The sequence below is a fragment of the Rhea americana genome, unplaced genomic scaffold (genome assembly GCF_003343005.1).
Source record: "Rhea americana isolate MKP2758 unplaced genomic scaffold, rheAme1 scaffold_67, whole genome shotgun sequence".
NCBI lineage: Eukaryota > Metazoa > Chordata > Aves > Rheiformes > Rheidae > Rhea > Rhea americana.
Genome location: NW_028186834.1, coordinates 3,543,860 through 3,557,750, shown reverse-complemented (window position 1 = coordinate 3,557,750; position 13,891 = coordinate 3,543,860). Strand labels below are relative to the sequence as shown.

The following is a 13,891-nucleotide window of genomic DNA, read 5'->3' as shown; positions in this document are numbered from 1 at the left end:
ATAAGGTAGAATTCCAGCCCCTCTTCTTGTGAGACTGCCAGCTCATTAGCCGGATAATTAATTCTTCAAAAGCTTCAAGATGTTTTTCCATCTGGACTTGCCTCTTACCACCATTTGTTCTGTTTTCTATCTTACCACACATTAACCAGGGCCAAATCCAACTGCCCTGAGTTAGATCACTCAGCAAAATCTCCAGATGAAATACGCTATCTTGCTAACAACTGTTAATACAAAGAGCTATTCATTAGACAGAAATAAAGTCAAATAAAAACCCATGTTCTTAGTCTCTCAGCAAATTTTGTACTTTTGTCTTGCTCTTTAGAGATCAAACCATGACTCTGCCAATTCCCGGCACAACRCGAAGTCCCTGTTGGCACAGCGTTAGCTACTTTGCAGCTCAAACTCATCCTGGGAAGGGAGAGAAGAACCCACAGCACCAACAGCAGCTGTATTCCTCCCATTCCTGAGCTCCTGCTGGAGAGGGAGAAAAAAAAAAAGGCAGAGCTGAGCTTCCCTCTTCCATGCACAGCGAAAGCAAGCACACAGCAAAGGGTGAACGAGAAGACTTGTTTTACTATCTGCGCCACAGCTGAAGGAGCAGGCTGTGTAAGCACGGTTTAAATAGCTTTGATACAGCCAGTTGAACTAGCAGTTAACTACAGCTAAAACAAGGATTCAAAGATACTGCTGCAGGCTGGCCTCACACATTGCTKCTACAGGGAAAAAATAGCTTGGAGCTAACAGATCAATCCAAACTTGCTTGGCAAGTGTTTAAACTGCATGACTATAAATACATGTGTATGTATATAAACACATATAAAATAAAATATGTATGTGTATTTATATGTRTGTGTGTGTACATACACACACATATGTATACATAATGTACATCCAAAGAGCCAAGGTTTCTCAAACTGTGCCTGGAGCTGCCAAAAGCACACTGCTCCATACACAAAGTTTGGAGCAAACAAGTGAACTTAAGTAAATAAATAAACAGTAATATTATATTTTAAATGAAATCATTCATTTTAAAACAATTCTAAGTGATTTTTAGAAGAAAAAGTGRCTTCAATTTCTATACAATTCATCAGGATGGAAAACGCACATAGAGAGTTTCTTCTGGTAGGAGACTGATTGTTGGACGTTTCTGAATTAGATTCGCCCATTTCTAATCTAAGTTTTGGCCACAGTTACGGAAAATGCAGACACATATGCATTCCATTTGACTTGTAAATAATATTTGAACTAACTGTTGATGCAATTACAGGAAGGAATTAAAATCACATCCTTGCATCTGCATAAAAACCATTTGGCTGTGGTTCTTCAAGCCTTGCTGTCAAGGTAGCAAGTTTGGTTTTCATTTCATTTCAGTAGTTAACATATTCACTACCATTTTCTGGTTCACAGATCTGAAAAATCATACAAATTGGTCTACTTGAGAACTTACAATTAGTTTTCACCAATTAAAAAAATATTGCTAAGCATCCACGGTAACCAGGCACTACCATTGCAACTAAAGACCTAGTCCGGCACCTTCTGTACCACTGTGCAATAGCCTCCAGAGCCCCAATAGACACATTTCTTCTAATAAAGCCTCTGATTATTCACAGTCAYAGTGTCTGTTCTCTTCTTTGCGTCCAGATTGAACAGACAAATGTTTTCTTACCACCTATGATTTCACTTACTATAACCAAAGGAATTAATAGACTTAAATTGGGATCACAGGATGGTTTCCATACCCACTGCACTACAGATGATGAACACTTTCTGCCCTTTTCCCTTGGCAAAATCTCATTTAGCTGAAGCAGGCTTCCTCTGAGGAACACGAGATACTTAAGATTATGTGTTTAGCGTGTTGATGCAACAGTCCTGTAACTGCTATTTTCTTTTTCCCTTCAGGTAAAAGAAAAGCTCATTTGGGGAAGAAAACACTTTTTAAAGTCATCCAGAACCGGCCAAGAAGCACCATATAGGAACAGCTCATCCAATGAGCAGCTCTGTACCAGCTATCCAAACTTCCAAGTCCACAGTGGAGCTTTTCTACGGACCAGACCCACAGGGCATGTACTGCCACGAGCCACAGGAAGAAGACCTCAGGAGCAGATCGCCAGCAGGAGGCCAGGCTCCTTCAGGTGCCTGTTTCACTGCAGGAAGGAGCTGGCTGTCCTACCAGCTTTGATGGACTGGTGTTACGATGCCGTTTGGCTTGTTTCTTCCTACAGTTAGAGACTCGAGAAACACTAATCTTCAGGGCAATGTGGCTGCATGCACTGTTGGCACTGGAGCTGCTGCTGGGCTGCGTGTGTGTTAAGGATGGTGACTAGGTGGCCAGACTGTRTGGGACAATATTGCTGCTTCCAAGCTTGGAATCAATTTACCCTGCCATACACGTGAAAGTGAGAACCCTTATATACAAAATCACATCGAGGAACTCGATTTCTAGGTCATGCTTTGCCCATGTTGAAATTTGTTTCATTAGTAGCAAGATAGAAGGTCAGTAGCTACCTTTCTTGCTAGCGGTAACAAGCTGTACCAGAAGCTCCATGGAAACAGACTGGGACACTCACACAGTGAGATGCAAGTGAAAAGCAAGGTGGCAAACTATTACCCAAAACAGTGATAATGCATTTCACTGGTGTGACTGATGATTCTGTTAATGTGTTTCTTAGAGATCCTGCAGAGATCCCCAGAACCAAAGAGAATACAGTGGAATTTTGTGTAATAGAAAACTCAAGGATATGGCATATAAAGATCTATAAGTGTGAATTTTGAATGGCCAGAGTATTCATTAATGACTTTGTCAGCTACGATTATGTAGGCTTTTTCCAAAATCCTTTTTATAACGTCTTACATATTTTCTGTCCAGATCACGTATGTTACAGGAGGATAGTTTCACAGAAGGTTTTATGGAATTATATTGCAAAGCAACTTTATGTTATATCCCTTTCTTCCACATTTTATCTTTTAAGTGTACTTATGCTGCGAACTCCTGTGGATAGGGACTGCAGGCCACAATATCTGATATGCTTTGCAATATAGCTGCTTTGCAAGTCTCCAGTAGTGCAGAAGGGCTCTGATATCCTCTGTGCAGAATGCTTTTTGCAGGCAAACCTATACTAGTAAAGTATTTTCAGGGCAGATCAGTTCTGACTTACCCCAGCACTTACCCCACAGCACCACGTCTATCATGGACCACTAAATTATGTGGGTATTAGGCACAGCAAGTGGAATCCTGAGGACACCTAGGCAAAGCACAGCTGCAGGCAATAATCTATCCTTGTATGATCTGTTATGTCTGAAAATCATCAGACACATTGCAAATGAGGTAGAAAACACATAATAGTTAATAACAAAATGATAATAATTGTGAGCAATAATAACTATATTCACTCTGAAAGGTACCAATTTTCTAAAGATTGCGATTGACCTACACAGGAATTTTCTCAGGGGAAGCTTTCAAACCTTTTGATTATATTGTAATTAAGGCAGAGGGAAAAGTAGCTGTTGATCAGTTTGAAACATGCAGACCTCACAACACATATATCCAATGCTACATGCCATCGTTTTTTCTGTCAGTTACAATAYGTTAATTTTATTTTTGAGGTAATCAAGTGATGGACATAGCATGAACGACAGAACAAAACACTGAAGCACAACTTCTCTGCTCACTAGATTCATGGCACCRCATCACGGCAACACGTTAGCACAATCATTTCTGAGCAGTTGTAAATAATCTACGAGGCTATTACATTTAATTGCTATTTAGATCATTTCTAAGTCCACTACGACCAATAGAGAGGATACATTCACACTACAGCTACAAGATTAGTTTCTAGTGCCACAGAATAAACCAGAGCATGAACTGACAGAGTATCAGTGCTCTGTAGTAACTCTGATGTTTATGTTCTTGCTCTCCAATAAAAGTGAGGAATTAATGTCTTCTTTTCTTAGACATACATTAATTATTTTGCCTTTCCAGGGATTCTGGAGTATGGTGTTAACTAAATTCACATCCTGCCTAATCCCATGGCAACTTACTCATGAGTGCATACACTTTGCAATATATAATATAAACAACATCACATATAATATCTGATTTTGGACTTATGCAAAAAGCTGCTTTGTGAATCTCTTTGATTGTACCCAAGATTACAGTAACTCTGCCAGAACCTCATCCCCATGCTGACAGTTTAGATCTATTCCTCCCTCCCCACAGAGCTGCTGAAGAGCTATGCTTAAACTGTGCTGGCTGTARGACAGTGCTGAACACCTTTTGCGATTGAACTGCTCAGCCCTTTGGTCTTCGTCCTTGTAAGTGAGGTGCTACAACACACTTATMTATAGGCAGTATATGCTCAGGAATTCACACTCCTTGTTCTCACATTTACTGATAGCTTGTGATTAATGAACCGGCATTGAAGAGTGCAGACAAATGTCACTCTTACATGCCTGGGTTGCTCCTATCGACTTAATGATAAAATCATAACCTACCCTTATCATAGTCTTTTAAAATGATCTCTGGTATTTCAAAGGCTCATCTCACAGTGATACCAAGCCTTTAATTTTTTTCCAGACTGATCAATTCATAACAGAACCTAAAATTAAAGGTTTTCAACCTAGTTACTCTGAAAGAAAAGACAGAAGGTTGAAGGAAGGAATWATATCTGAGAGAAGGGATAATAAAATCAGTTTGGTGGTGGATGAAGAATTTCTGCTATTTGCTTTGATAAAAGGTAAGAATGTAGCACCCTAAAAGCAAGGTCCAAAGCCAAAAAAGATGGAATTGAGAACACTGTGCTGGAGATGGGGGCAGGGTGGTTGTACTTACATTTTCTACTATTCCTTCTGTGGCAGACARTTCCTGAGATCCTAGGACATTATTCAAACGCTGAGGCAGATCAGGACACCTCTGAGAATYTCACATACCATCACTGAAGCAGCCCGTTTTGGTCTGGTCCATGTGCCTTGGTGTCCCTGCTGTGTGCTGCTCAAGGTGCTAGCTGTCTTCATGACRGACCAACATTTCAGCAGACAACATTTACCTATGGATTGTACTGCCATGTACCACTTTACAYAGCCAGGGCATTCAATATAAGAATGCCAGTTTTTCTAAAAACCTAATTATCTGAAGAGACTAATAGGAAAATAAAATTCTGACTAATTTGTATAATAACATTCCTGTTCATGATAGTTCATAGACTGGGAAGCAACACTCAAAAATAACTGTTTCCTTTTTTTCCTCACACAAAATTTTTCTCTTTTGTGTCTGCAAACCCACTGGCACCTGCCATGAACTGTGAACTGAAAGCATATGTAGTGTTCTGCAATATTATCTATATGACCTATTATTACCTATTATTCACCACTGCTCAAGCCTTGCTCATTTATATAACCTGTTTGTATGAGCATGTGAATACTACTAGTGCACTGTTTCTTCACTCCCCGCCACCTTTGATTCTAGTTCCCTCCTTAATACTACTTGCATCAGCTTAGATTAGACCTTYCCAGCTTCAATTTGTTTCTGCAAAAATAGGAATTTTAAGTGTTGGCTGATTCCTGGGTCCTTCAGCCTTCTTTCCTCCCCACCAACCAATGCTTCGTTTGCGCTTACAAATCACCAGCGAACGTGACTGCCAGTTTTCTTTCCTCATTCTCCAGGGCTGTCCTGGCTTTGAAGCTGTCGCTGAATACACCCCAGCTACACCTCCGGGCGCAGCCCTCTGCACGTCGCCCGCTCTCTCAAGCCGAGAGCAGAAAAGCCTAAGTCACATTTACGCAGCGCAGCAGGAGTTTCATCTGCTCTCATCCCGCAGCGCWAACACAGCAGGTAAGGCACAGGCCCTTTGCAGGGGATAAAASCGTGCAAGGACACTTGTGGGTTGGTGATGATGGAGTTAAATGGTTCCTCTGCAAGGAAGGTCTGGCTAAAATAGAGAGAAAGAACCGGTAAGAGTTTTGGACCTGTCCAAAGCTTGCAGCCATGAGCTGTTTTTTTCTCCTCCCAGCTGCCTGCATGATAAATAGATTCAACAGGGAGTCATGATATCATTATTCATGGTTTATAAACTGCAAATTTTTAACAAGGACCATCTACTCCATCTTGATCCATATGCAATAGGTAAAATCCTGGCTGACTGAAGTGAAGAGCTCACTGACCTAAACCGGGCCAAGATTTCGTGCCCTGCTCTCTGCAACCACAAAGGCCCGTGTCACAGGGAAAAGCAGGTTTAATTCCGCAGGAGGAGGAAGTCACTGCCACTTCCCCCAACTGCAAGACACACGAGAAAACAAATGTCAGCATGCAGCAAACAGCTGTATGGTAAGAACCCGAGAAACCTTGCCATGTAGCATTAATTCAAGGGTTTTTTTGGTGCAAAGTTTGTCATTTTACCCTTTTCACTTTGCCCTCCTGAACTCCGTAGGCACTAGTACCATCAGAGAGAGTCAGTGTCAGAACAGGAAAATATCTGCAAGTCTTTCACAGAAATTCTACAGAAGGTTAATGAACAAAATTTGTTTACTGTTGGTTAAAATAATCTCTGGTTTAGAGCTTGAACCACAGAGGCATTAAAAATGTCAGTTTTTCACATTCCTGTGTTTTCAGATTTTGGCACCTTACCATATTGAATTCCCCCCCCCCCTTTTTTTTTTGGCAAAGTAGAAAGGAAGAAATAGAGAATACAACAGCAGAGAACAGCACAGATAAAATCACAGGCAATCTCACAAATAAAACAGACCTTTGAATGAGTCCTAAAGATACTCTCCTGCAGTATCACTTGGAGTTTTTTTTAAATCTAGGAACGGAAGTGAGACACTTTAAAATGAAATTTCAAGAGGAATACAGGCAAATGTTGCACTCCAGCATGCCTTTTCTTTTGATATCAAGTATCAGGTGGCTAAACAACTATATGATTTATGGATATGGTTAAGCCTGCAATGTTTTGGGGCAAGATTTCAGAGTTAAGTAAAAATACATATAAGTATGTATAAATTCTGTTGTTTAATCTTTCCCAACTTTGATATAGCAAAAGGCTAAATCAGATTTTGATTTCTCTTCTCATTGATTGCGTATTTGTTTTTCACAGGTGCCTGTTTCCAAAGAGTCATAGATTTCCAGAGTATAATCTTCTTGTTTCTCCAATACAGAAAGCAGTGCAATCTTCACACAAGAAGCACAGCAGTCCCATGAGCCGTTGAACTTGCAGTTAATATTAGCTAACAGAAGGAAATGTGAATATTCGGATATGCTTTGTTACACAGACGCGTGTTGAACAACAGGATAGTCTAGATGAGAGGGGCGTATTTCTACTTTCATCACGCCCTGTAAGCTGCTACAAGAAGTCCTGTCTGCTCCCACCAAACCTGTGTCTATGCTTGTTTGTGTGTGTCTTCATGTGAGCATGTGTATATACATACACATATATCTATATGAAAAAAATAACAACTGTTGCAGCATAATGATACATCGAATTTCCAACAGGGCTGCTGATACAAAAGTGCACTACATTTGTGCGTGGTTTACATACCAATTCAAATATTAGCCGTATGCTAGACTAGCGATAATAGAGTAAGAATTAGGGAAACCGGAGAGGAAACATCTTTTATGTTCTATCTCAATTTACTCACAATAAAGCTGCTGGGCCTTTTACGGTTCCACACAAAAAACAGTASTGGAGGAATAATGCTTTGCTCCTATAAAACACATGATTTTCTCATTATTTCTTGACATCTTCTTTCAGCTGCAGCAAAGTAGCTACACTCACTAAGGGCAAGCAATAGCTAACCTTTAATACTTAACATTTTTAAGTTACCTACAGGCAATAAAGATCATGTATTTTACAGCTGATACAAGGACACATTTACTGCATTGCACTAAGCTGAACAAAGCATCATTAATTGATGAAACAACTTAYTCTGTGCTCAGCTCAGCCTTCCACCCCTTTATAAATGTTCCTGCTCTCTAACGGTTGCCCTTCCATCCACCAACATTTATTAAATACTTCCAACTTTGATATGTAAGAACGTAGTTTTCCTGTTTTCCAACACTGCCTGCATTTTGTTTAAAGTAAGACTCCCCATTCCCCTTTTCCAAGGAAGAGGAAACTCAAATATAGTATCATTTTTGAAATTATAGAACATACATTTGAAACTTATGTTCTCCAACTTCACATATTTTTAAGTGAAGTGGGCATCTAAATATCAATAATTGAAAATGGATATTAATTCAGTACAATACCTTCAGAGAAACTAATCATTTAATTTTTTATTTAAAGAAGAGTTTGAATGATTTAGACAAGAATGGAAAAAACATTTACATTATACAATGCTTGTCTGAGAATCTGAGAGGATTTGTATTAGCAGCTTAGAAGGAATCTAGTTTTAYTCCAGACCTTTAGGTAGTTCTAATTCCTCTGTGAAAATAAACATTATATTGCCTGTGCTCAGCACTGGCCCAGATAAAAAACAGTTCTGGTATCAAAGGAAAAAAAAAAAAAGTAGCAGAAAGCTTTTGCTAGTTTTGCTAGTATGCTAGTAAGTGGTTTTCATAACAGGATCTGACCATTTAGTATATTTCATCTTACACGAAAAAAATTATCACCATGACCAGTCTTGCAAAATAATGCACAATCTAATTTCAACTGCTGCTCAGCTCAGAAGTCGCTGTTAAAACAGTTTCTTTATGTGCCTGTTCTCTGCAGATATTCTCACTTTCCTGCTTAGATCCTCAGACTCTGACCTCGTGAGTTTCTCAGCTGAAATACAGAAATGTGGATGAAAACATTTAGAGGAGAGAATAAAAAAAAAGGTTCAGTGGCCTCCTTCATTTCTCATTGCCTGCAGACAGACTTGACTTCAGCATTTGCTAGAATTAYGGTCAAATTCCTTAAAGGTTTAACCAGGTAATGCTGAACTGCACAGGTTTCCCTTACTTCGTGGAAACATCCTTTGGAAAATAAAGGTTCTCCAAAGTCTACTTTGAGGTATAGAAGTTGTGTAAAGAGCCCCCATTTATTTTAACTAAGAAATCATACCTGAGGTTAGCGTCACACTAAAATGTTCCTTCTTATTTCTGATTTTCAGAATAAATTCAAGCAGAGGTTTTCCTCCTACTTTTACAGCCATTTGCCTCATTAGCATCATGATTAAAAGCAAAGATGAAATAAAGCCTTGACATTTCCATATGTGATTTCAAGTTACTCAACTAAAAATACAGCAAGTCAAAGGAGCAGAAGACTTTGAAAAATAAAAACAGCACGTTAGATATATTTACTTAGGACTTACTTCATTAGCATTAATTAAACTCCTACTTGGCTGATGAACCCTGAGAGATCTTTTTTTCTTCATTTGCAAATAGAAGTGTTTTTGCCAGGAGGGGGTGCCAAGTACCCACAGCGTTAATTATGCAAAAATAAGACACACGGTGGATAACTTTCCAGAAAGTTAAGTTACCAATTTTTATAGGAGTTGTACTTTGAAACCTGATAGAGAAAACAGTAAATGAAGCTTTCAGCAACTAATGGTTCTTAAAGCATCTGTTCAGCAAGGTATGCGTCCAACATAGTCCTGCTAATTTCTCATTTACTAAAATTAGTCCTGAGCTTTTCTAGGTATTTGGCAAATAATACACCATCAAAGAATTCACTTGCTGCAGTATTTCCGTTATGCAAAAGAATATGTGAAAGCTGCACAAAAAAAGATAAAAAGTCTGAAGAGAAGGCAGCTTTAAAGAAATACATCACGTTAATACAGCAACTTAACGAAGTCTGAAAGATATTTGCATTTTTGTGGGGCAGTAGATATTACTCAGCAAGGAAGGAAAAATGAACCTCCGAACAAAACAACCAAGATAAAGACGACTGAAAACAAAGCAGAGGGGCAGAGGTTCTTTAAGTGGTACACTTACTCATGGAAATAAAGGTAGGTTTTGCTCTGTTTTGTTTCTTTTTGCTTTTTTGTTGTTGTTTTTAAGCTATTTTTAATACAAGCTGAAGTCCTTTTTTGTTGGATTTTTTGATTCTTTTTACAAAAGCTTCAGCTTTTAAGCTTCATTAGTTGTGAGCATCCTATTTCTTTTTCTTTTTTTAACAAGGGGGTAATTTTGTTTTTTCTTATATTTAAAATACTTTCTAAAAATCAATGAAAACAACTGGAATCCGTAATTCAGCTACAGGCAACAATTGTTCTTTGTGTATGCAGGTAATTCTACATAATGTTGGCCTCAATTACTTTTAAGCAGGGTAAAAGCTCAGCTAAAAGTCATACCATTTGATAATGCTGTATTTTGTTGATGGCATCAAATTTTGACAAAGCAAGCTATCAAGTCTCTACAAAACAATCTTTTTAGTATTCTGGATAGCTAAACCATTTTCTTTACTTCTGCTGTTTTAAAATATGCAGTTATTTATGCACAGACATTCATGCATAAGTCAATCGATCATTATTTATGCTGATCCTTCCAAATATATAACTCAAGTTACCTTCAAAGCCACTTAATATATCACAAGAATAAAGAGCTCAATGTAGTAAATAACATAAAACACCTATTACAAATACAAAGGCAAAGTGACTTACGTGGATATATGTTCACAGAGTGAAGTGAAAATAAAGGACATCATACAAAATAAATGATACACACAACCTAGGCACAACAAACTTAGATTTAAACTACTTGGAACTTCCGAGAAAAAGTGATGTCAAACTGAACAGTTCCCAAACATGCTTCAACGGGAGCTATCTGAAATCATCTATCAGATGACTGATTGGAAGAGCTACCCCGACTGCAGGAGAAGGAATGCTCCAACTTCCACAGACGACCAGACAAATGCTGGAGACCAAAGGCTAGTTTTCATACTCAGGCTTTTACTACGATCCACCTCCACAGATCCCTACAGCTGGCTCCCTTCTCCCTGCTGCCCTAGGTCAACACAAGCCAGGTCCAGTGTGGAAACGTGGGAACCTCCACAGCATGCAGCAATCGTTGGTGACAAAGATTGCCTTTAGACTTCCAGGAACCATTAATATTTATGGGTGTTGAAGGATGTGCCTCTAAAAGTTTAAGTTCTGTCGTTACAAACTGTTGGAGAAGATATGGCCAAAGAAGAGAGGATTTAGGATGAGAACTGAGTACTGCAATACCAGAACCCCTTTAAAACCAACATTTGCCTTCCTACCAGGTCAGGTATGTGTCTTTCTCAGACACATGCAAAGAGGTCCCTAATCAACTAAACAAGAGGAGGAAAAACATCCATGAAATCAGCTTGGTATCTTGTTGTGCTGGTTTATCTTCCCTGGAAATACTGCTGTGGTAATAGACTCCATAAAAGTTATATAAACACATAATCAATCGGTCTCTTTCAAAATCTTGATCAAATGCCAGACTGTACAAATACGACAAGTATTTAACAAACGAGAGCTCCCTAACAGCTGTAGAGCCAGGGAAAGGACGTTTTGGACGTGGCACAGTTCTAACACAGTTAGAAGACAGCATTCAAAAGAATGCAACCTTGGAAACAGTTCTCAAAAATAACAGCTCTGTGACATTAAAATACATTAATTCATTAGATAAAAGTTTGTTCTCCCAAATGGCAAACACTTTCAATTTCACCACCAAAATGTCATGACTCAAACAACAGATGTTTCTCTGAGCTTTTCTCTTAATCTTTACAAAATCCTCCACTCCAGGTAAAGAGCAAGAGACTGACATAACTCACAATCCCTGTGGTAACTTCAAAACAACAGTATTTTGGCCCAGTCACTTGACAGCTGATATATACCTAATTCTGCTCTCCTGCACTACCACATGTGGTCTGCTGTCCTACCAGGCAACCCTAGAAATTGTTCGTAGCAGCAGACAGCTTAGCCTGGTGGGCGACGTAAGGCATTACCGCACCCTGCCTGCACTGCAACCACAGTCCTTCCTCTGTGTAATAAGCAGGTCATGGTTTCACTTTACTTTTTCRTCTCTGTCTTCATCTTACATTACCTCTCTGTTTGAAAATTGGACACTTCACCCTTGCTGAGGAACTCAAATTAAGATTCCTGTGTAGGTCCTTTGTTGTTACTTAGGTCTTCTGCAGAACTAAGTATTGGAAACATCTTAATTTACCCTATAGCAAACTTACTTAAAACAGCTGATCCAAGTCCATGTGTTATACACACACCATTTTGATTAATCTGGGACTTTCTGAACAGTTATAGAGTGAAGTTAGGTTCTTTGGGGGCAGTCAGACATACCCATGCCTTTTGTTTCACATTTTATGGGCTAATTTTGCCAACCCATCATGGCTAGGGTATTGCAATTCCGCTCTGCGCAGCACCTGGAGGGTGCTATTCATCTTCATTTTATAGGTCCACATATACTTTGTGTATGTGATGGCTGTAGGGTGTGCAGGTCATAAGCCCTTCTAGATTAAATTTTGGTGTGTATGTGTTCTTAATTTGTTCTCCACCATCTGATACTATATGTTTTTCAGCTGTAATGAATGGCTCTAGGAGATTAATCCAGTGAGTATACCACAGTCATTTTATTTAGCGTATGTATTCCACTGCTTGTGTTATTTATTACAAATTATTATTTCCATTATTGTATGGAAAAGATGCATAAGTATTGTTTAGAGAGGGACTTTGGTAAACTCATCATAGCTTATGTGGCATCACGGAGCTGCAGGACCACAACGCTGTCTGAACCCAGACACGCTCCACAGCTAGCTAACCGCTGCTAGATTTCCATCCTTTACATCTTCCAGTTTATGACTTCATCCTTCTTATCCAAGCTGACTGCCGACTGCTTCYGACACTGTCTTTAATTCAATATTTACTGATAAAATGTCTGTTCTAATGACAAATTTTATAACTGAGAGCCGTTACGGCRATGAGTCCCCAGTTACACCTGCTCCCTGCCTGGACTCTTCTGCTGGAATTATCTATACCATCCTGCTTCGGCTAAAGAGGCAGCTGTTCCTTTGGACAGCAGCAACAGCCATTACTCACCACAGTCTTTATTCATTCACGCTGCTTCTACTTTCCTTGGCTGCTGCTGAAGCGAGAGAGTAACGTGGCAATGCAGTTCTGTCACTTCAGAAACCTCCTTTACCATATAAAAGCTTCAAGAGGACATTATTCTTACTGATTCTTTAAAATTCTCAGGGAAGCCACCCTTAAGTATATTCTCACTGCAGGTCTGCATCTATGCGGTAACACCTGGTACCATTCAGGGTGCACAAAAGATTTTCTGTTCTAATGGAAATTATTATTTCCTATTTCTGCAGACCATATGGCACCATAAAGCCCACAGTGGAGAAGATATTTTAAAGCATGACATTAACTGTGCTGGGTCATTAACAAAGATGAGTAATGTTATCCTCACTGAAGTATAAATTATGCTAACATTTTCAAATTTGGATGAGTAAGGTTGTACCTATAAACGGTGCCTATTTTTCCACTGGTCTGAGACACACATAGGAATCAGCTTGTGCCTGTGTTTGAGAAGAGAACACGTATTCATAGGTATTTCCAGAATACCAATCCAGGTTAAACAGATAAAGGGTTGATCTGATTTGTTATTTTTCTGAACCTTATAATAGCTAGGTTTATCTCCATCCTTAAGATGTACCTCARGAAAACAAAACGTTCTTTTATCTGTAATCACTATGTGTACTTTTTGATTGTACTTTAAATTACTAATCAGAGGCACAGCATAGACAATCTTCCTATAAGCAGCAATTTAATTTAAAATATGTTTAGTTCTGCTCAGTTTTGCAGATGCATCACCTTTCTGTTACAGCTTACACAGGTTGCAGCCTTCCATAATACTGCCTGGTAAATAACTTACCTACTCTTGTTATCATCAATCCTGTCACTGTGTTCTCGTTATGGATAAATTAATGTGGTT

General features: G+C 39.0%; 1 protein-coding gene across 1 annotated transcript in view; it reads right to left on the bottom strand.

Moving 5' to 3' along the window:
- Positions 1–13,891, bottom strand: part of DPP10 (dipeptidyl peptidase like 10) — a 215,422-nt gene that overhangs the window by 58,785 nt on the left and 142,746 nt on the right. The window lies entirely within an intron of this gene.